Source organism: Acomys minous (assembly GCF_964271855.1).
Source record: "Acomys minous genome assembly, chromosome: 6".
NCBI classification, from domain to species: domain Eukaryota; kingdom Metazoa; phylum Chordata; class Mammalia; order Rodentia; family Muridae; genus Acomys; species Acomys minous.
The window spans coordinates 106866246-106890088 of record NC_140487.1 but is presented as its reverse complement, the minus strand read 5'-3'; the positions used below and the strand labels follow the sequence as shown (position 1 = coordinate 106890088).

General features: G+C 48.6%; 1 long non-coding RNA gene across 1 annotated transcript; it reads right to left on the bottom strand.

Annotated features, from left to right (window-relative positions):
• Positions 1-5098: 5098 nt before the first annotated feature.
• Positions 5099-6225, bottom strand: LOC311599725. Its single transcript, XR_014779981.1, has 3 exons — positions 6195-6225; positions 5533-5688; positions 5099-5224 (listed from the first exon to the last, which is right to left on the bottom strand). It is a non-coding gene; the product is annotated as an uncharacterized lncRNA (long non-coding RNA).
• Positions 6226-23843: the final 17618 nt, after the last annotated feature.

The window sequence follows — 23843 nt, the reverse complement described above, 5'->3', positions numbered from 1 at the left end:
CAGTGGCCTCTCCCACCATCTGCTCTGTGCCAGGTGCTGAGTCAGGTGCTCTGGGCAAGCAAGAGTGAAAGGACTGGACTGATGGATCATCTGATGTCAGCAGAGTCCCACTGACAGTGAGGGTAATGGCAGCGTGTGTTAGGAGATGGCAGGTGTCGGGGTGGGAGACAAGATGGAAAGAGAAATGCTGGGGAAGAAGACAATGTGAACACCAGTGAGGACGGTGTCTTGAGAAAGACTAAGCGAAGTGGAAGAGGGGAAGCCCAGGCACAAAAGCCCTTGGGCAGGAGCAGACCTACAGGACCAAAGAGAAGCCAGAGGCCAGAGTGGCTGGAGCAGAGGCAGCAGGGGTTGCCCGGGCGCTTAGGGTAGGGCTTTAGTCATGGCGACACTCTGGTTCTTTCTCTAAGATTGCTGTTGCTCTGTGAGAAGCATCTTCCTAGGCGAAGGGGGAGGAGGCAGGGAGGACATTTGGAGGCTTCTGTGAGAATCCCAGAAAGAGAGGCAGGACTGGTGGGAGGACAGGAAGCGAGCCAAGGAGAGGCCAGAAAAGGTAGCAGGGGAAACAGCCAGGGAGCTCAGGCAGTGAAGAGGCCGGAGGAGCAGGGTTGGGGGGGGGGGAGGCTTCAGGGACTGAGCACAACAGGGTTAGAACCAGTCTCACGCTGTAAACAGAAGCCCGGACAGACACAGCTTAAGAGAGAAGGGTCTCACAGTGGAGAAAGGAGGGCTCTGTCCTTGGAAGAAAGCACACCACCACGTGACAGGTCTTCACTTGACACAGACTGGGAAGTACAGAGCAATAGCAGGGAGCAAATGCCAAGGCTATTTCCCAAAGCCTTGCTCCAGCCAGGCCCTGCTTCCCCATAGGCACCACAGCCTGCCAGAACAGCAGCACCAGCCCAAGACAGTGTTTAAACACACGAGTGGAGGGGACTGTGCTTCACACTCAAACTATAACGTGAGCCACCGTGCTGAAGGCCCACGGCTCAGGGGCTCAGAGGGTCAGCAATCCACCAAGAGGCCGTTGCTGACCTTGACGCGTATGAACTTATTACAGTGCAGGGTGAGGCCGTGAAATATGGGCCCAAAGCGGGCGGGTGAGGGAAACTGTCTGTAATAAAACAAAGGTAGCAGAAAAAGGTTTGTCCCCTTTTTCTTTGTGCTCCATGCTGGTTTCCAGAGATTGGAGAAGAGTGCTGCGTTGACCCTCCGTAGGGGGTAGTCTGTGTGGCAAGGTGAAATTGACAGAGCAGGGGTGTGGGGACGCTGGCACCATCCACGAGCAGCAGCCACTGGGATGAAACGCCGTGCAAGGCGGCCTCCGTTCCGTGAAGGATTTCTCTCCAGGTCCCTCCACCAAGATATTTATCTGGGCACCTACAAAAAAAAAATGATTGAAAATGGTATTGAAGCTGCAGCATGCCGGGCATGCATTTATCAAATGTTTTCATTCTAAACATATGATGAGCAGCCTCCTGAGCCAGCACATAGGGGGCTCAGTTTGTTATCTGTTAACGGCTGCTGGAGAGAGGCACATCGCGTACGTTACCCTTCTCCTGTTCGTAGATGATCTTGGTTTTGCTGCTACGCTTTGGTGACCGAAGTGGCTCGCTGCACACATAGCTCACCAAGCCTGAATAAGGGTGATCAACACCCAGAGTTCACACTGCTGGGTGAAAGGCTCCTGTGTTTCAATTTTGATAGGTATTGTCCCTATGTCCTCCACTCCGGTGACAAGAATGAATGTCCCACTGGCAGCGTTTAAGAAATCCTTAGGCAAAGGGAGATTTTCTAGTCTGGACGTTTGATAACAAGGTTGTTGAGTTTCAACTTTAAAGTGACGTCAGAAATGCACCTGATGGGCAGGCCCCTCCTCCTGACGCTGCACAGATGTCCTGGGAGCTGGAAAGGCAGAGGCTTAGGCTAGGAAGGAAGGAGGCAGGCCAAGGGGGAAGGAGGACAGGGTTACAGGGTGCTCTGGATGCATCAGAACAGGCATTAAGTGTCAGCAGCTGCTGGGCAATCCCTCAGTGTAGGGACCTGGGTTCAGCCTCTCACTGCCTGGAGTCACAGCATAACTTGCCCCTAGGGTGGTGCCAACCAATCAAAGAGAACGCCAATGTGAGATCACAGATGTCCTGGCAGAGTGCAGGTTCCTCACTGATGTCCAGTCATGTGACATGCTTCTCCAGCCAATAGCAGCATAGGGTGCTGCAGGGGCATTCTGGGAAAGCTGCCTCGAAGGTCGGCCACAAGCTGGACTCTGCTGGTTCTGATGTGGGACATGAGTCCCTGTGGCAGAAAATCCAAGTCACGATCTCAGGGCTGTTCTCCACATGTCAAAGCCACAGAAGGGAAACCAAGGCCCCACTGGGACTCTGTTACGTGTAATGTACATGGGATAGACAGGCCCCCTCCTCCACACACTGAATAGATGTACAGGGGAGAACGTCATTGCTTAGTGTCCAGGTGGCGGTGGTGAGGGGCTCCCGGGACACCACACTGGACTCCAGGAAACCTGGGCCACACCCTCCTCACCACTGAGTGCTACAGCCCAGGTGGCTGGGCTTTGAGCCTCCTCTAGCGGTGTCACCATCTTTGGTGGGATCAAAGTAGACTTACCATGACTCCAATCCTTTGAAAACCTCTGTCCTGGGTGCTGGGAGTCAGGTCACTTGTCCTGACCTCCAACAGGTCAATATGACCTTGGAGGAGCAGCCCCTCCTCCCAAATGCTCTCTGACCTCCTGGTATCTCACAGTTAAATAGGGGACTTCATCTTGCACAGAACGGCAGTGGTCAAGGGAGGGGTCGTCACCTCACCGTGTGAGCACCAGACTTCAGGATGCTGATGGTCACCTGGTCACCACCAGGGCCATGGGATGGCTGCTCACCGCTCAGCACTCTGCAGCCAGCAAGTCCTGTGATGGGGAGCTTAGCCTGGCAGTCAGTTGCCCTCTGAGGCAGACACAGCAGGGTGGGAGGGCTCAGGCTTCTTTAGAAGAATGTGTTTCCAAGGCTGCTGGGAAGACCCTCCCTCACTCTCATCCTCTAGGAGTTTGCGCGGCTGCCTTTGCAGACCCACGTGGGTGCGGTGAGGTTGGAGAGGAGGAGACTGGACTCCTAACCAAGAGTGTGGAGTGACAAGAACCACAGGCTCCTCAGAGGGTAAGACACTCACGTGTCTCTGATAAATACGTTGAGATGCCTGAGTGGAGAAAAAGAGGCCGAGAAGGTCATGAGGGGCCCATTACCCACTAGCTCAGAACAACATCGTGACCCTCCCGCCAGGCTATGCTGTGTGCGCTTTGTCTGTGAGCAAGGCTGCCTTACTTAATTCGGTGTAATCCACAACGGCTCCGAGCAGATGGACGAGTACCAGGATGTACTCTCATTGGGAAGACTCTGGCCTCCTGCTAATGAGCCCTGTGATCCTGATTTAAAGTGAGTTTTGCCCCCCGTGTTACCATACACCACCCTTTCCCTGTTCGGGCTTCTATTTGCATGGCTATCTTTCCCATCCTTTCACTTCCAATAAAGACCTGTCTTTGTACTTAAGAAAGAGCCTCTTGGAGACAGTTTGCTCATGGTTTCTAATCTGTTCTGACAATCTTATGCTTTGACGGGAGAGCTGCATCCGTTCCCATTTAAACTAATTATTGATAAAGGGGGCTTCATTCCCATCAAGTTGCTATGTTGCTATTTCTTTTCCGTTGTCCTTAGATAACTGTCTGTTTTAATTGGGAGCCACTTCTGCTGATATCTTTCTTTCTGTTTTTTTGTTTTGTTTTTTTTTTTTTTTTAGCAGGGAAACATTTGAATTCTCTTCTTGCCACTCATGTGCTAATTCCACGGCAAGTTTACTTGTGAGGCCTTTGGAGATTACATTTAGCATCCTATGGTGATGCAACCCTGGTTCGAATTTCCATCTCTCCCACTTAACTTCAACAATATACAGAATTCTTTCCCCTACACAGCTCTGTTTCTATTCCTGTGGTGGTTTGAACAGGGATGGTCTCCATAGACTCATGTGTTTGAGTGCTTGGCCCATGGGGAGTGGCACTGTTAGGAGGCGTGGCCTTGTTGGAGTAGGTGTGGCCTTGTTAGAGGAAGTGAGTCACTGTGGGGGCGGGCTTTATGATCTATGCTCAAGCTGTGCCCAGTGTGGGACACCGTCTCTTTCTGCTGCCCGCAGATCAAGATGTGGAACTCATAGCCCCTTCTCTAGCGTCATGCCTGCCTGCTTGCTGCCATGTTTCCCATCATAACAATAATCAACTAAACCTCTGAAACTGTAAGCCAGCCTCATTTAAACGTTCTCCTTTACAAGAGTTGCTGTGGTCATGGTGTCTCTTCACAGCACTAACCCCCTAAAACAAGCCTATTCATTCAGTGATGAAGGTCATCCAATTACTTCTTTTTATGTTGTACGGACAGAGACATAGACTAAGGTTGTTACTAGATTGATCTCTCAAAGTATGCAGATTCAACAATAAAGAGAATTGAAAGGCTTGGTTGGTAAAGTATTTGTCTAGCAAGCACGAAGCCCTGAGTTCAATCCCTGGGTACCACATAAAGCTGAGTGTAGTGGTGCAGGCCTGTAATCGCAGCACTGGAGAGGCAGAGGTAGAAGGATCAGAAGTTTAAGATTATCCTTGGCTACACAGCAAGTTAAGGTCAACCTTAGCTACTTGAGACCCCACCTACACACATACACACACACACACACATGCACACACACATACACACACATACACACATACACGCACATACACATGCACATGCATGCACATACACACACATACACACACACACACACACACACACGTTGGATAATTCTATCTTGTATGATTGCTCAAATTACCATCTAGTGTCTTTTTATTTTATTTCATTTTTAAACGTGTAGAATAACTCCTTCTAAAATCTATTTTATGTGTATGAGTATTTGTCCAATTATGTGTATGTATACTATATGCATGCCTCATACTTGAGGGGTTCAGAGCCCCTAGAACTGGAGTTGCAGGTGATTTTGAGCCACTGTATGGGTGCTGGGAGCCACAAACCTGAATCCTCTGGGAGAACAGCAAGTGCTCTTACCCACTAAGCTGCCTCTTCGTCCCTGTTGGATCTTCTGCCGATATGAAGGATCCCATTCCTTCAGAACAGGCACTATAGCAACAAATGTCCTCTTGGTAACTTTCCTGTTGCAGTGATAAAATATCCTGAAAAGAGCAGATTAGGGAAGAAAGTGTTTACTTAGGCTCAAGGGTGCAGTCCACCAGGTCTGGGAAGTAATTGCAGTAGGAGCCTCACAGTCACTCGCTGTCAGTAAACGGAGAGAAATAAATGTTTTGTGAGACTCAGGACCTCAGCCCAGGGAATGGCACAACCAACATGGACATTGGATCTTCCTGCCTCAGTTAAGATAATTTCTCACAGGTATGCCTGGAAGCTTGTCTCCTAGATGAGTCTAGACCCTGTCACATAGTGTTTCAGCAATGACCTTCATAGTCCTCAGGCTTTTGTTTACCTTAAAATGTCTTCACTGGGGCTGGAGAGATGGCTCAGAGGTTAAGAGCACTGACTGTTCTTCCAGAGGTCCTGAGTTCAATTCCTGGCAACCACATGGTGGCTCACAACATCTATAATGAGATCTGCTTTCTTCTTCTGGTCTGCAGGCAGAACACTGTAAACATAATGAATAAATAAATCTAAAAAAAAGAAAAGGAAGCTGGGCAAGGTGGCGCACGCCTTTAATTCCAGCACTGGGGAGGCAGAGACAGGCGGATTGCTGTGAGTTCAAGGCCAGCCTGGTCTACAAAGTGAGTCCAGGACAGCCAAGGCTACACAGAGGAACCCTGTCTTGAAAAAAGAAAGAAAGAAAGAAAGAGAGAAAGAAAGAAAGAAAGAAAGAAAGAAAGAAAGAAAGAAAGAAAAAGAAAATTTCTTCACCTTTGGAGGAAAAGTTTGCCACAAGCAAGATTCTTGATAGATGGCTTATTTTATTTCAATATTTTGAATTCACCAGCCTGCCAACTTCCAATCCTCAAGGTTTCTGATGAGAGATCTGCTAACAACCATGTTTGGCATCCCTTGTATGTGAAGCCACTGCCATGTTGGCTGTGTCAAGATTCTTTTTCCTTCTGGCAGGTTGACCAGTCTGGGTTCCTCTTAATTCATTCAACTTCTTACCTCAAATTTGTCGAGCTTGGGGTTAAAATTTCTTCAACTAATGACTATGCTCCTTTCTCTTTCTTTTCTTTCTCTGGGACTCTTGCAGGGTGCATAATGGTTTCTTGATGGTGCTCCAAGGATCCCAGGGCTGGACTGGTTTATGTCAGTTTTCAGCAAGTCCGGAGCTCAGCAGCTTGCAGTCCCCGGGTGGTGTCAGTCAGCCAAGTGAAAATCTGCTCAGACAAACGTTGACTAGGGATGGAGGTTAAAGTTTTGGAACTTAAAGAAAATCTTACAATTGGAACTTTCAGGCCCACAATCCTAGTAATTGGGAAAGGCTGGAGTCTCGAGGCCAGGAGAGAGAGTCCATTCCCAGGAATACACAGATGGGGAAACTTAAGTTGCTCTTACCCAGAATCCATTTGACTTGTGACACATGGATTCAAGTCTTAGGACTTCCTTAACACTCTGAAGATTACAGGAATTTTTATTTTACAAAAAAGAGGTAAACATTCTAGATATATTAGCATTACCAACTTATTGAAATCCACATTGTTGAAAAAGCAGCTAAAATGTGTCTGTAAAACAGCTGGAACAGATGTATACCTTAAAGTCATAGCAAAAGCTATGGCTTTGGGTTTAAAAGTAGGAACATTTCCTTCCCTCCGTCCAGAGAGCCGGATATATGTTTTTAGCCTGATACAAAGCACCTTTAAGTCTATATTTAGCCGAGAGAAATCCAGAATCTTGAGCTTGTGACTGAATAGTAAGTAGTCCCTGCTCTATTAGTTTTATCAGAACTCCATTGATTGATGTTAAAAAGCCAAACCTTTGATCTTTTAATATAACAGTGGCACAGAAGGGGAGAGAGATCGGAAGCGTTTCCCACCTAATCATTTACCAGAAGCAGGGGTAGTTATCCTGAGAACAGTCATTGCAAAGCATGTTTCTTTAGTGAAAAGTGACACCTGAAACCTGTTTCTTCTTTACTATGAATCCTGTAGGCAAACCTGTCTGTCTGTTTAAAATAAGAGACCTAGTAGCTTAACTAATTAATGAACAACCAACGTGGATGTAGGGAAAGGAGCCAGTCAGCTGCTATTGCATAGCTGACACAGCTACAGTTAGCCTAGTCATCAGTGTTATCAGAGACCTGAGAAGGATAAATTACTGCAGGAAACATAATTCAGATGGCCTATGTGTCAATTCAAATCACGGAGACCAGACTATAGTCCTTTACGTAGATGGTCATCCCAGGCTCCTGTGGCACTGAGGGCAGAGGTACCAGGGCAGCAGCAGTCTTCGGTCGCCGGGCCCAGAAGATGAGAGGCTTTCCTATGCAGGAGGAGCATGGGAGGGACTGACCTTACTTTGTCTAGGCAAAGTGGAGACATACGCTCTCCAGAATTCTGCTTGTCCACAGGTTGGGCTGGGCTCTGGCAGCAGACAAGCTCTCTGGCAGGCTTGAGGACCATCATCTATTAAGTATATATGAGCTAAATAAACTCTTACTTGGTTTTTAGTTACTTGCTTTAGGCTATACCCTGAAAGCATACAGAGAAAGCTAAATAAAGTCTTTTTTTTCTGTAATTAATTGCATTAGTACTTAGCATGACTGTAAGCATATTTCTGAATATATCAAAGCTTATCATCTTTAATAGTTTAGTAAAAATATCAGTTTCTGAATTGAAGCTTTTTTTTTTAGTATCAAGGTAAGACTTTTAACTCATAACTACAGTTTACAAGAGACTGGGAACTTTCCTGGTCCTTACATAGTATGTTATTATAGAACGTAACAGTTTCCTGTATGACTCAGTTTACCAAAATAGCTACAGCTTAACGATGCTAGCAAAAATAAGGAGGTTAGACATATATTCTTAAACCAGCCTCTGTTATCCTGTATAGACCTTAAGTAAGGCAAAAACCCTTTGCCAGACTGTTTAGGTCACTGCCTTGCTGCTTCAGAAAATAGGAATACCTCAGCCTCTAGTGTTTAGTGTTTGGTGCGCATAGCTGTAGCTCTAATTTTTAGCCTTTTACTTATCTATTTATCAAGATCACATACTAATAAAGATATTTTTAAAAATACATCTTATAAATTTAAAACAGCCCATAGCCTTATTAATTTAAATATTCATAAAAGCTATTTGTTAAAAATATGCATTTTAGGGCCGGAGAGATGGCTCAGCAGTTAAGAGCACTGTCTGCTCTTCTAGAGGTGCTGAGTTCAATTCCCAGCAACCACATGGTTGCTCTTTTTTAAAAAGTCTCTCCCCTGTGTGTTCTTGCAACATCAAAAATAAAGCGCCTCTTTCTTTCACGAGGGAAGATACAGGGCACAGCCACAATCTGCACAACGCAAAACCAAGCTCCAACAGTATAAATGATTCAATGTTCAGTACCTGGGATACTCATTCATAATCCTCTGGGCTTTCCTGAGGAGCCTGGACCGCCTCTCTCGCTCCATCCTCAGCAGCACGTACATCCTGCCTTCTAGAGCCTAGCCAGCCATATTCCATTGCAGCTGGTGTTTCTGGCCATCATCACATGGCACCAACATCTCCAAAATGGCCATGGTCCACAATGTAATTGGCTCTCTTTAGGAACTCCAGCCCTGACACATAGTGCCAAGTGTCAGCTTCTCCTCATGACTCCTTTGTGCCATTAAAATCAACACCACCCTGGTGAGTGCTATATTATAAACTTTGGCTGCCAGCCTGAGTTGCATTCTTGTATATGAAAGCATGGAGGTAAAGCTTTAATACCTCATTAGACAGGCATTGCTTTACACCTTAATTTTCACAAACCTTGTTTTCATGACTTTGTTTTCAGGACAGAAATCATCATACAGAAATCCATCCTAATCTAAAATATCTTGGAGACCTGTGTTACAAGTTTATCTTTTTTTCACAGATTTTTTTAACCACACACAATAAACTTATAAATATATAATAGTCTTAATTAAATGAAACCAAAAATCTCTCTCTCTCTCTCTTTTTTTTTTCTTTTAGCTCTTCTGCTTCGCTCTCCTCTTCTTGTTACAGTGTCAGGCTGCTCCCTTGACTCTGGACATAGAGACTTCAAAAGCATGCCAGCTTTTCAACAAAGTAGAACAGCATAAAACTTTAATGTTTCCACACATGAATGGCATTTGAATCCCTGTTACATTACATCCAGTGGCCAGAAATCTCAAAGATAACTTCTGAGCCCCAAGCCATCACTTGGCGGCAACAGAAAGAACGAAGATATAACCAAGAAACACAGACCATGGTAAGCTCATGCATTCAAAGAAGACCAGTCAGAAACAAAACACACAGCGCTGCCGTGCATTCGTACATCCAACTGTGCCTGACACGTGTCAGTCTGGGCTCCTGTGATTATAACAAAACTTACAGACACATCAGAAAATACAGACCCATCCACACACAAAACAAACATACGTTCCATTCTGTTGTTCCAAGTTGGAACAACAACAAAGACAAACAAGACAAAACACAGAGCAAAGATAACAACAGAGACAATGACAGTAATAATTGGTGTCATTCAGAGATTAACCAGTCTGACCAAGAGAATTTAACAAATAGGAGGCTGTTCCAATTGTCTCCTTGCACAACCCCTGGACTGCCTGACATTCACACACTGGGCTTCTCCAAACTCTAGGTTTGGCCCCCAGTGTCCTATGGCATCCTCAGCTTATTGTACAGCCTAAGCACTAGAGTCCTGTTGACGGGCACCCAGGTACCAGGCCCTTCTGAATGTCTATCTCCCTGGTGTCACCAGGGCATCCTCAGGGCTCCAAGGCAGGTCAGAAGAAAAAACAAAAAACAAACAAACAAACAAACAAAAAACCTAGTAGCTCTGGCTTAACTCCCAGGTAACCAGCGTTAACCAGTAGGCCATGGGACATCTCCCTTTGTCATCAATGGGGTTGTATAGAGCTAGTCAGATCCTCGCTGTTCTCAGATTAGGATCCTTCAGAATCAGGACTAGAAGCCAGGCTGACAGGTGTCACAAAGATTAAAAAAAAAAAAATGAGGCTTCTATGATTTAACAAAATGAGGCCTCCTTAAAGGAAAGGAGGAAGGAAGGAAGGAATCAAGCCCAGTGGTTGACCTAGCTAGGGGGTTCACAAAGCCAAAAGCACACACACCCATTCCAAGGGTTACACCCCTTGGGGTCGCTTACCCAGCTATGGAGGGTCTCAGAGGGAAGAGACTAGCTCCAGAATTTGGATGGAGTGGTTTTCATCTCTCTGGGGCCTCCAAATGTTGGGGGGTGGGGTTGGGGTGGGGGGAACTGACTATCTGATTAAAGCAAGCTGTATTTAGCCGCCCTCAAGGGACTGGCAAGACAACTGCCTCCCCTAAGTCTAGGTTTCAGAGAGAAGGCCCTCGCTGGCTTTGGAGGTTTCTTTCATGGGGAAGGGATAGAGTTGATAGAAAAGAGCTGTTTAAATAATTGACTGTTATCACCTGACAGAAGAGTGGGGGGCGGAGCGCTCAGCGCTCAAGGCTGCCTGTGAGGTAGATAAGGGCCAGGACACATGACGTGAGTGGGGAAGCATCACAGGTGCTCAGGCGTTTAGCAAGGCAAAGGGGTGGGGATAGATCATGGGGTCACAAGGTCATTATAGGTGGAAAAGCATGGCTTGCAGGATGCATTAGGCTTAGGAGACAGAGACTTATCCTTGTAAGGTATGCAGACTTAACAACAATGTATAGTAATGTGGCTCCTTAACAACAACAGTGCGGCTCCTGTTTTGGTTTCCCACCACCTCTCTTTACAGAGATATGATTTTTCTGTGACTTCCAGGCAAGTGTCAAATATCCTGGTCCTCTGGACTGTTATTTAATCCACAGTGAGGAGCAAGCAGCAGAGATTGCCTCCTAGAATCGGAGCCTATGGCCGGCGGACAACACATGGACTCCCAGCTGCTCCTCAAGGGGCTCCTTCGGCCAATAGGCGAGGTGTGCTGGGTCGGCAGAGGCCATGCCACGTTGGGCTGTCCGGAGGTTACAAGACGGCCCGTTATCATAAATGATAGGTGGGGAGGGGTAGGCAGGCTTCAGATGAAGATGCTAATGCCTAGAGTCAGACAGCGGCAGTCACTATCAAAGTCTGGGGAAAGAGCAATGTCACTGTGTCACGAGTTCGATTCCATACTCGTTTCTGTTTAGCTCTGACTATGCACCCAGGCTGATGGGGTCCATGAGATAAACTAAAGATGAAGGTGTGGAGAAGTAGAAGAAAGCATCGGACCTCCCCTCCTTCTCCAAGGCAAAAATGTCACCCTTCAGAGAAGGAAGGACAGTGACTCGGGCATGCCCTTTCCAGTGGAGGCTAGAGCTTTGATGGAACAGTACAGACACATGCTACATGCCAAAGAAAATGGCCGGTTGCTCAGCAGCCTGCCCTGCTTGGGCTCCTGGCACAGTGCTCACGGGTCTCTCTGGAGCCTGCTTAGGGCCTCCTAACAAAAGGAAGGCACTAAGATCTCTTGGTGGCTATTTCATTTCTCCAAAATAGATTCTACATGCAAAGACTGATTTCGAGAAATCACCACACGCATAATCAGTGCTGACAGCCTGTGGTCAGAGGGGAGGTCTTCAGCAAGTTACAGAAACTGACCAGCAGTCAGCAAGGGGCTGGGGATGAACTCGCACCAGTTTTGATTCTGAAGCTCAAGTTCATTTGGAGCCAGAGATGCCTGAGAACCTGCCAGAGCCACACAGCAGCCAAGCACACTGGGGCGGGGTGACCAAATCCCACCTGAGTGTGGACTTGTGTAAGCATGCTAGAAAGCACAGAGGCTTGGTGTCCCCTGGTTCCCCCCCCCCCCTTCCATGGGAACACCAGTCAGTCCAAACATGCTCGGGTTGTTAAGAGACAGTTTTCTGGGTCCAGCCATCTCAGGAACAAGGTCCATCTTGCGGGCAGGGTCACAACTGAGCTCGTGTTCCCAGGCCCTGGACCCCAACTTCCTCTCCTGCTTCTTCAGGTGCTTGATGTTTCTCCGTTAGCCGGTAAAGGATGTAAAGAGAGAGGTTGCCATTACCTGTTATCTAAACTGTTGCAGTTAATTTAATGGGGGTGTCCTAATAAATGTTTGTTATTAGGCTTATAATTATTATGGTGGTATTACTTAACCCACTTTCACGATCAATAAAGACACAGACACCTGATGTATTTTAGAATAGCCCTTATCTCACTTGGGGCATGGCAGGATACTAACTTCTAAGCTACCTTCCACTATATCCCAGTCCCCATCCCCCCATGCCACCTGTTTGTAATTATTTCTATCTGGGCTGCCTCCCATTTATAATCCCAAAATACTTGCTAAGGTTGTTCATCTGGGCCATTTCTTTCTTTTTCTTCTTTTTCTTTTTAAGTTATTTATTATTATGTATACAGTACTCTGCCTGCATGCACACCTGCAGGTCAGAAGAGGACATCAGATTACATTATAGATGGTTGTGAGCCAGCATGTGGTTGCTGGGAATTGAACTCAGAACCTCTGGAAGAGCAGTCAGTGCCCCTAACTGCTGAGCCATCTCTCCAGCCCTGGGCCATTTCTTTTATGTGGGACTTCAGGGTTCTTCCTCTGGGCCCACGTGGCTCTTTCCTATCCTGTGGCAATTCTCCCTCCTCTTCCTCCTCTTCTTCTCCTTCCCAAGATCCCTCTCTATTCAAAGCCTGCACAACTTTGCTCCGCCCCTTTCTTCTGCTTTGCCCAGGTGTAGGCCTTTTCTTCAGCCAATCAGGGAGGCAAGGTTGGGGCAGCTACTAGATCTTGCGAGGCAGTAATTAGCATCAAAATACATCCCACCAGACCAACCTCCAACACTAAACTAAGGACACGAGTTGTAAATGTGTTGCCCAGTCTTGACTCAAAGATTGCCCACTCTTTTGCTCCCATATCATTCTAAAAATTCTGGGCCAAAGTCCAAGAGAGGACTTGGCTACAGACAGCTGAGTCAAGGGTCTTGAACTGGTGTCCTGGAAAGACCCAGTCACTCATGTTTGCTTACTTCCTTTCTCAACCCCTTGTGCCAAAATATGATTGATCAATTCAACAGCCCACCCTGCTCCCCCCTCACTTTGTGTTCTCACCTTTTACATATGTTGTACAATCTCCCTTTGGGGACATGGTTCAAATCCCGAACTGGCCACTTCTCTGAGCATGCAAAATAAAGCTTGCATTTTAAGCTACTGTTTCTGAAGTGAGTTTTCTCCGCTACCACCCCTGAATCCAACAGGGTGAGGAAGAAACCAAACCTCCACCCACACTGTTCTCCACATTGGGCCAGGCATAGGGAGCTATTCTGATCCAGTGGAGACCTTTCAGGAGGCAGCCTGGGGACTGGGCAACAGTGTGACTAAACTTGGGTTCACAATCTATTCCCAAGAAATCAAGTTCAGCCACCCATCTGGAGAAGCCAATGAAAGTGGCCAAGTTAATAATAAAAAGCAGAAAAAGGAGATTTATTCAATTGTAGCCGTCAGAAAGAGAGACTAAGTGATCCAGTGCCGCCCCGCCTCTCCCCACCCCCAACCTCAAGTCTTAAAGTGAGATTAAAGATTAAATAGAAGAGGCCACGGGTTTGCACATCCAAGCCCACCACTGACCCATCATTGTCCGGTCTTCATTCAACCTCTTCCAACAAGGTGGTATAACATGTGGTAAAGCTTTTCCAGAGACAAGACTTCCTTCTAGCTGGTTCCTTTTCCTTCTCCCATTCCTTCGGGCCCATTGTTTTAATAGTCTGATAGTCAGACTGAGCGACACTTGTGTGTCTTCCTTCATTTCTGCATTTCTGCTGGGAGCGTTGGTTAGAGGAGGAAGAGAGGGAATGCTGAGTGAGGTCCCGAGTCTGGGAAGTGAGCCGAGGGCTTGAATGACCACCTGTGAGATCCCAAAGGATCTGGCCAGCATTTACCCTGTGGTGGCCTCTGTGAGGGCCTAAGTGACTTACGAAGTCCCCGGGGACACGCTTTGCGCGTCGGCCGTGTGATTGATTCAGCTTTGGCCGTGCAGTATTTACACCGGAAATGTAATCGCTTCTGATGATAAACGAGTGGGAAAATAAATTGCAAGTGTCACACACTACATTAGGAGAGTGAGCAAGAGAGGTGGGGGGGGGGGCAACTGCCGGCCTCCGCAGCCAGCGAATTGTAACCCTGAGAAATGAGACTAACTTCTGCGGCTATAATTGCTAGGTCAAGAACCAGAGTGACCCGGATGAGAAGTGTGTGGGCAGCCAAGCGCTGAAGCCTGCTCAAACCAGCCCTGGAGCTTTGCGGTGAGTGATTAGGGATCTCTTTAGCTTGTTGTTTATCACAGGCACTATTAAAAATTAAATTATGCTAACGTACAGTGAAATAAATGGCACCAAAAACAAAGGCGCTGAGCCCTCGGAACTCATCAGCTCCTAATTACTTTGTGGTATTTTACCGCTGTGTGTGCCTCCGGGGTTATTTACGCAGGCTGTGTTTGTGTGGGATGGCACTCTGTCTCTTTCCCACTCCCACTGACTGACACTTTGGTAACTTGAAACTGATCTGAATGGGAGTGTTTATACAGCAAGAATGAGCAGATCTTACAAAACGGGGGATGTAGAAACCATGAAAAGTAATTTGCATGGTGAAATTTTAATACAAAGGATTGTGAATAGCTAATGAATAGTCAAGGAATAAAATAGAATGTGCAATGATGCTGTCTGGTTTTGAAGTTTACCCCCAAACTTGTGTTTGGAGGCTCAGTCCCCAGTACAGGGTCCAGTGTGGGGATCTGGTGGTGTGATGGACCATGAAGGATTGGATCTGATCAATGGATAAATCCGCTGCTGGATTCAAGACCTGATGATGTCTTGGGATACAGTGGGTCTAGCTGGAGGAAGTAAGTCACTGCAGGTGTTGCTGAGGGGTGTGCTTCGCCTGGTGTACCTCACAGCCGTCCCTTCTTTGCTTCCCCCGGGGTAAACAGTCTCAGCCACAGTCCCTGCTGCCACATCTCCCTCACATCTGGCCCCAAACAATCAAGCCGGCTAATGGCGGTTTGATTTCTAGCTTGTTTTCTGTCACTCTGATCAAACACTCTGAGCAGAAGCAACTTGGGAAGGAGAGGGTTTCTTTGCCTTGCCCCGGCATTGTGCATCACAGAAAGATGTCCGGGCAGAAACTCAAGACAGGAGGAACACAGAGGCAGGAACAGAAGCCAAGATCACCAAGGGGTGCTGCTTCCTGGCTTGTTCCTCATAGCTTGCTCAGCCTGCTTCTTGTGTACAACCCAGGACCATTTGTCCCAGAGGTGGCACCACCCACAGTGAGCTGAGCTCTCCAGCACCAATCATCAACCAGGCAAATGTCCTGTCACACACACTTGCCTACAGGCTGATGGGGTGGACGCATCTTCTCAGCTGCTGTTTCCTCTTCCTAGATGATGCTAGCTTGTGTCACAAGGACAAAAAAGAACTCACCAACACAGGGGGAAACTTTAGGAAACAGGAGCCAAAATAAGTATTTCTTGCTTTTAAGTCGTTTCCCTTCGTCACAGTCACAAAGTGTCACTGAAGAATATGGAAACGCAGAACCTAGAAAAAGCAACTACTTCCTTCTCAGGCTCTGTCAGCAACAGAGCACAAGAAGGAGGCAACGTGGAGAAAGGTCACACTGATCAAAACTAAGGTTCAGACATTGCTGGAGAGGGTGTGGCCACGGACCATTGGTGGTGCTATAGTTTGGGTGTTCGATGACTTCCGAAGAAGTAGGTGTTGAAGGCTTGGTCCCCAGAGTGGCTCTCTAGGGAGGTGGTGGGACCTTTAAGAGGTGGGTCTTTGTTAAGTGTCTTTGGGTCACTGGGTATATATCATAAATATTATCTTCAGCTTCCTGGCCATGGGCTAAGCTTCTCCAACTGCCCTACCATGATGTGTCACCTCGCCCAAAGCACTGAGGCCAACCTACCATGGGCCAGAGGACCTTTAAAGCTGTAAGCCAAATAAAAGCTTTCTCTTTTAAAAGCTGGTCATCTTGGGTATTTGTCACAGTGACTGAAAGCCGCCTAGCACAGAGGCTTGCTCATACCCTGGGGTATCTTAAACTAGTGAAGAGCAGGCCCCTCTCCATCTTAGGCTTAAAAGCCATCTTATAGTAAAGACAAACTAGGTTCATTTCTGTTTGTGATTAAACCTCTGTCTCTCAAGGATTGGGCTGTGTCCCATCTGTAACCTTATTACAAATGGTTCTGTGCTGCCTGTTCCCAGAAGGACAACCGTGTCTTTGTTTCAAAGTTAATAACTATCTTGCAACCCTAGCTTTGTTTCAAAGGGGTTATTATGGCCACGTTGTTATGACTACCTGTTGTTACATCCACCTTGCAATCGTGCCTCTGCTCAGGAGGTCATTGCGACTAACCCGTTCCACTTCTGGTCTGCTCCTGTAACCCCACCTATTTTGCCTACTAAATCTTCCGTTTGGAAAACCCCTACCCCTGAGCTATAAAAAACCTTGTCTTTCTCACATCCAAGTGTGACCTCTCAAACTCTGTCTTAAAGGGGAGGCAGCCTTTACAGGAATAAAAAAAAAACTTACTTGCTTTAATTAATTGCTTGCTTTAATTAATTCGGCCACGATGATTTGGGTCAGTGGTCTTTCTCCTCCCATCCTTGGGATTAACACTAGAAGTGGCCTATGTGCCCCACTGGGTGACAGCAGGACTCACCGGTGTACCTGCCTAACACAAAGGAAGCTTACAAGCTCCTGTGTTTAACGTATTCGGTCTTTTATTTTTACTTTTTTTTTTTTCTTTAGGGAAACTTCTAAAGAGGCATGTTTGCTCTTGCCTACCCCAGTCTCAGAGTAGATGGATGAGCCAGACTTGAAAGAGCTGATAAAAGAAGCCAATGCGGCTAATTCCATCATCAGATATGGGCTGCACTTAATTGTGTTAAGCCGCTTGTGACTTAGAGAAACAGGAGGGCGCTCCTCCACAGCTCTGTGATTTACCTTCCAGTCCACCCGCTCTACCCCACAAGATCAAGGATAGCAAATCTCCAAAGGATCAGCATGTAGCAAGCAGAAAAAGGAATGGCCCCGTCGAGTAGCCAGTGAGCCCAGACACAAGGAGGGCTTTCTAGCCATGACAGATGCCACAAGAACTCGTCGACTCAGCTGGGGGTCCAGCCGGCCTGGCTCTGGTTTAGAGCTCCAGCGTTCCCAAGGCCCGTGTGCTAAAGATTTTGCCCCCCAAGAATGTTACTGCTGGGAGGTGGTGGTATTTGAGAGGTAGAGCCTTCGAAGAGGTACTTAGGTCACTGCGGGAGGCGACCTAAGGGAACTGTGAGACCCTGGCCCATTCCTCCTCCTTTCTTCCTTGTGACCATGAGCTGAGCTTTATATGCCACAATGCCCACACACAACGGGCCCCAAGATGGATGTGAGTACGTGGCTTCTTGCTGCACAGTGACTTCATTGTCTCTGGGCATGTGCCATCTTCAGAGTTTATGTGCTGACGTTGTAGTGTTAAGAGGAACGCCACTGGGGAGTCATTAGGTCGTAAGAGCCCTGTACCCCCAACACCTTCCCACATTTCACGTTGCGTGGCTCAGTGACAGCCCCCTGTGTGTAGCGACCATGTTTCTTTATCCCATCCTCTGTTCACGGGCCCCTGGGTGGACTTCCTCTCTTTTGTGACTGGTACGTAAGAGAAACATGGGTAAATGGTTTGTCTACTGCATGATGACCTCACGTCTATGACGCATACACTGATTCCGCATTCAGTTATTGTCCTAAGTTAGATTTTACTTACTATTTTGTATGTGTTTGTGATGTGATGTGTGTGTGTGTGTGTGTGTGTGTGTGTGTGTGATGGAAAGTGCACGGATGCCACAGTATGCATATGGAGGTCAGAGGGCAACCTGTGATAATTGGTTGGGGGGGGGGGCGGTCAAACTCAGGTTCTGGTTGGGGGGTTGTAGGTGTCAAACTCAGGTTCTGGGGCCTGTGCAGCAAATATGCTTGCCTGCTATACCATCCTGCAGGCCCTATTTTTAGTTTATGAAGGAATTACCACACTGGATTGCATCAGGGCTGGGTTGATCTCACCCATGGCACGTGAGGCTCTCTTTTCCTGGGAGGGGTGGTTTTCTTCAGTCTCTTCTCATGTCCACTGACCCTACCCTTCCCTGTTTCAGCCCTGGCAGCTCTCAGCTCATCACTAATGCACACTTTGTATTTCAAGCGCTCCCGTTGGACCTTCCCCTTGTATGTTTGTTTGTTTGTTTGTCTGTTTAATCTGTTTAAATCACCCACCAGGTCTTTCCAGCTGTCTCTTAACCATTAACCACGGTGGTTTAACCTTCCCTGGCTACCCCAGCACCTGTGAGGACCCATATCGGCTCTCAGGATATCCGGGTATGACACAGGCTTCCTCGGGACTCTGCTGAAAGCCAGACTTCTTAGAGGTGGAGGAAAATGGTGGGGTCTGAGTTAATCTAGTCAGAAGTTCCGCTGGTTTTGAGATTTCTTATTGCTATGGTTACCTTCGAGGTCCCACAGGTTTCAGATACTCAGGTGCTACCCTGTGCTGAGAATGGTCCCTGCTCCACCAGAGCACTGTACTGGGAACTGCCGGAGGCCGTTCTTCGCACTGGGTCTGTGAGAGAGTCTCAGCGTTCCTCTCTCTCCTGTTCCTCTGCCTGGCGCGCTCCTTACAGCCTCATTGTGCGGTGCTCACTGGCCTGGCAGGCGAGGGCGAGTGCCCCAGGGGTATCTCTGGTGCTGTGATAAATGACATCCTAGGTCAAGCCTTCTTTGTTCCCCCGCCTTTCCCTTTCTGTGGTGTGAGGCCAGGTGGGAGAGTGCCCCACCCTCCCTCTCTCTCTTTCTTTCCCCCTTCTCCAGCTGAAATGAGCTTTGATTTGTGGGTTCAGGGCTGCTCGTCTCATTCCCCTCTTCCACTGAGGTATAGGCTTTGCTTTCTTCAGGGAGAAAGGTACGGGTCGGTGTTTGCCCTTCTGTGTCTGAAGTACAGTTTAGTCTAGGGCTCTTTCTGCCCTTTCCTGTGTATATCCTACACCTGGAAGCTGGTGTAGGCACCAGTGTCTGTGGGCTTGATGCTGTCTGGTCAGCCTGCTTGGCCTTCATTGACTTCTAACGGTGGCCAACCGATGCATCTGCCTCAGGCAGGGAGCTCTCCCGTCTCCTTCCTCCCACCCATCCCTGCCTCTTCTCTCTGCTCAGCCGAGCTATCAGCCCCAACCAGCTCCGTGATGGACTTGGAATAAAAAAGCCATGCAGTGGAGGGTATTTCTGTGGGTCTTCACGTCAAGGGAGGTATGTGCCTTTCAGACTGAAGGGGTTTAACTTAGGTTCAAAGCCTCAATTAAAAAAATATTTTTTTTTAAAAAAAACAAACAAAAAATATATATTATTTGTAATCAGTACTCTTAAGTGCCTTAGCTTTCTAGATCATGTGGATTCTTGTTAGAGAGCTAGAGTCCCCAGGGAACCTCTTTACCAGGGTGGTCTTGAGATGCAATGGATAAACATAAAAGAGAGAGAGAAACAATACTGGCTCTGAGCCGATGCCGCTGAGAGAGCACCAGCTAGGGCGTGCGACTGCTTGTGTGGGTTTCTTTTCTGTTGCTGTAATAAAATACCCTGGCGTAAACAACTAAAAGGAGAAGGGGTTTATTTTGGCTTACAGCTTCAGAGAGATAGAGTCTGCCATGGCAGGGAGGGTGTGGGGAGGACCTACAACAGGTAGAGGCAGGAAGAGAACGCTGCCTCATCTTATTGAATCCACACTCAGGAAAGCTAGAGAGAGCAGGACAAGATACCAAGCCCCAACACTGGGCTGGAGAGATGGCTCGGGGGTTGAGAGCCTGAGTGGGTTTTGCAGAGGATCTGTGTTTGGTTCCCAGCATCCCTAGCAATAGTTCAGTGGCCACTGGTAGCTCAAGTTCCAGGGGAATCCAACACCCTCTTCCGGTTTCTGTGGGCACTGCACTCACATGCACACACCCACACACGGATTCGTACATGATTGCAAACTAAAATAAGATATTTTAAGAATACATAATGAACCTCAAAACCTGCCTCCAGTAACCCTTCCCTCTAGCAAGGATCCACACAGGAGAGTGAGTGAGCCTTACGGAACCTTCCCAGACAGCATCACAGGCAGGGACAAGTGTGCAAACACAGGAGCCATAAGAGGCAATCTCACATCCATGTCACAATGCCATTCAAAGAACAAGGGCACAAAGACCACTCCAAACCAGCTAGGACCACCACCAACCTGCCTGGCTGAAATGACCATACCTACCGCTGCATTATATAGCAGAATTCCACATGCCATCCTTGCAAAACTACCTGTTCCCTTCACTCATCTGACATAGCCTCACATCTGAGGACCCCCATGAGAGGATAGACCCAGGAGGAATAGATCCCAATCCATTTCTTACTCATGGATGAGTAAGAGCCTCCACTCTATCAGTGTGTATCCGTCCAGTGAACTGTCTGCAACCCCAGTGTTGGATCTCTCTTTTGAGAAGCTTACACTCTGTCTTAGCTACCTTTCTATCGCTGTGACAAAACACTATGATTGAGGACTTTGATAAAATAAGGCATTTTTTTTTGCAGCTTACAGTTTCAGAGGGTTAGAGTTTATGACCATCATGACAGGGAGCATGGTAACAGGCAGGTGTGGTGCTGGAGACACAACTGTGAGTCAGAAAGAGAGACAGACAGAGAGACAGACAGACACAGAGAAAGAGACAGACAGAGACAGACAGAGACAGAGACTGAGAATGACACAAGTCTTTTGAAACCTAAAAACCCTACCCCAGCGATGCCCCTCCCCCAACAAGGCCACACCTCCTAATCCTTCCCAAACAGTTCCAGCAGCTGGGAACCAAACATTCAATAGCCTACAGGGGCTATTCTCTTTCAAACTGCCGGACCCTCTCGTAGGCTTAGAGGTCGACTGAGAGCAGCCGGCTTGTAAAAAAGGAGCTGACACAAATTCATAACCAGAAGGACTTTGTTAGGAGACGGGACCCTGAAAGTGGGAGCGCAGGCTCTCCGTTCTGAGAAGAGCTTCGTTAGGAGAGGCAGCCACCATGTGGAGCATGAGACGTGATGGAGAGGAAGACAAGGAATACAGCCTTGACATTTCCTAGGCAAGAGGGTTTTCTGACCACTTTTCCAGGGGCGTGCAGGCTTCCCACTGTGCAATCCAGCCTGGCCTGGCCAATGTGCAGATACGAGGTAGGACCGTTAACTTATGAAGGAAGAGCTGGCCTTGCTTATCCTGCCCAAGGTTGTCGGCGCTGTGGGTGCCTGCCAAATTCTTTGTCCTAAGAGGCATACCACAGCAAGGACCGGCCTGACTTCTGGGAGACAGAGGCAACCCCAGGGGCTGTGGTTGAGCACTTCTGCCTAGTCATAAATTCTCTCCCAACTCTTCACTGTGTCTTGACTCTGGCCTCGGAGCAGCTGGTGAAGGTCTCAGCTGGGGCTCCGGTTCGGAGGTCTTTCCAGTCTTCACCAGTAGCATCAGTCCCCCCCCACCCCCCTACCCCCCGCGCAGGAGAGACTCCCAGCAAGGTCTGGGATTGAGTATCAGGCCCAGGCCTGACTTACATGGTGACCCCAGGCAGGCCCCTGCCCACTCTGGCCTTCAGTTTCTTCTTCTTGTTGCATTATTTCCAGGGTTCTGTTCGCTGGTTATAGCGCCTCATTCACAGCTGCTGTGCATCCTAGCCTATGTGGGAACAACATACCATTCAGAGAACACTGTGGAAGTTCTGTTGTGTGCCAGCCCCTGTGACAGGCATGACAGATGTAGGATGATGAAGCGATGGGGCTCCGTTTGGAGGCTGGGCAACGCTCAGCCTCCTAGGGAAGGGAGCCACCTGGAATAAGGGCCAAACCCGGTAGGAAAAAAGGCCTAAGGCACTTTTTCAGGTGTCATGGAGAGTTCCCAGAGGTGGGGACACACTTCTGTGGTATCAAGACCCTGGTGCAGCCCACAGCTCACGGCATATAGCCCACAGGCCGCAGCTCACGGCCCACAGCTCACGGCCCACAACACACAGCCCACAGGTCATAGCCACGGCCCACAGCTCACAGCCCACAGCCCACAGCTCACAGCCCATAGCTCACAGCCCACAGCCCACAGCACACAGCCCACAGCCCACAGCCCACAGCCCACAGCACATAGCCCACAGCCCACAGCCCATAGCCCACAGCCCACAGCCCACAGCCCACAGCACACAGCACATAGCCCACAGCCCACAGCACACAGCCCACAGCCCACAGCCCACAGCCCACAGCCCACAGCCCACAGCCCACAGCACACAGCACACAGCCCGCAGCTCGCAGCTCACAGCTCACAGCACACAGCACACAGCCCACAGCACATAGCCCACAGCACACAGCACACAGCACACAGCCCGCAGCTCACAGCTCACAGCACACAGCTCACAGCACACAGCACACAGCACACAGCTCACAGCTCACAGCTCACAGCCCACAGCCCACAGCCCACAGCCCACAGCCCACAGCCCACAGCCCACAGCCCACAACACACAGCCCAAAGCACACAGCACACAGCCCGCAGCACACAGCTCACAGCCCACAGCCCACAGCCCACAGCCCACAGCACACAGCACTCAACACACAGCCCACAGCCCACAGCCCACAGCCCACAGCCCACAGCACACAGCACACAACACACAGCCCAAAGCACACAGCACACAGCCCGCAGCACACAGCTCACAGCTCACAGCCCACAGCCCACAGCCCACAGCCCACAGCCCACAGCCCACAGCCCACAGCACACAGCACTCAACACACAGCCCACAGCCCACAGCCCACAGCCCACAGCACACAGCACACAGCACTCAACACACAGCACACAGCACACAGCACACAGCCCGCAGCCTGCAGCCTGTAGCTCACAGCACACAGCCCACAGCCCACAGCTCACAGCTCACAGCACACAGCACACAGCACACAACACACAGCACACAGCACACAGCACACAGCACACAGCACACAGCACACAGCACACAGCACACAGCTCACAGCACACAGCACACAGCACACAACACACAGCACACAGCACACAGCACACAGCACACAGCACACAGCACACAGCCTGCAGCCTGTAGCTCACAGCTCACCTCCTGCCAGCATTCAGTAAGATCATTTGTTCTCTGTGCCTGTGGCTGGTCTGTCAAATATAGCCTTCAGGTGACTTCCTCCAGGCTAATTACAAAGGTTTGTGTGTTTTCCTCACAACACCCAACACTGTTTGATCTTATGTGGTTTGCCTGTTGCCTTGGCTTTTGTCTAAATGCCTCTGATCCCCCTCCCACAGGATATAAGTTAAGCCTTTCATCGCTTCACAACAAGTATTAGTGTCTTAATGTTAGAGGGATTGGGTGTGAACGAAAAGGCTCAGAGGCTGCACATTCGCCAACAACAAAGTAAATGGAGCACACAGGCTCTCAGGGGCTAGTAAGAGTTACAGCAGAGTGGGGAGAGGGGCAGTGTTAGAAAGGGGGCTGAGGGCTGGAGAGATGGCTCAGAGGTTAAGAGCACTGACTGCTCTTCCAGAGGTCCTGAGTTCAATTCCCAGCAACCACATGTTGGCACACAACC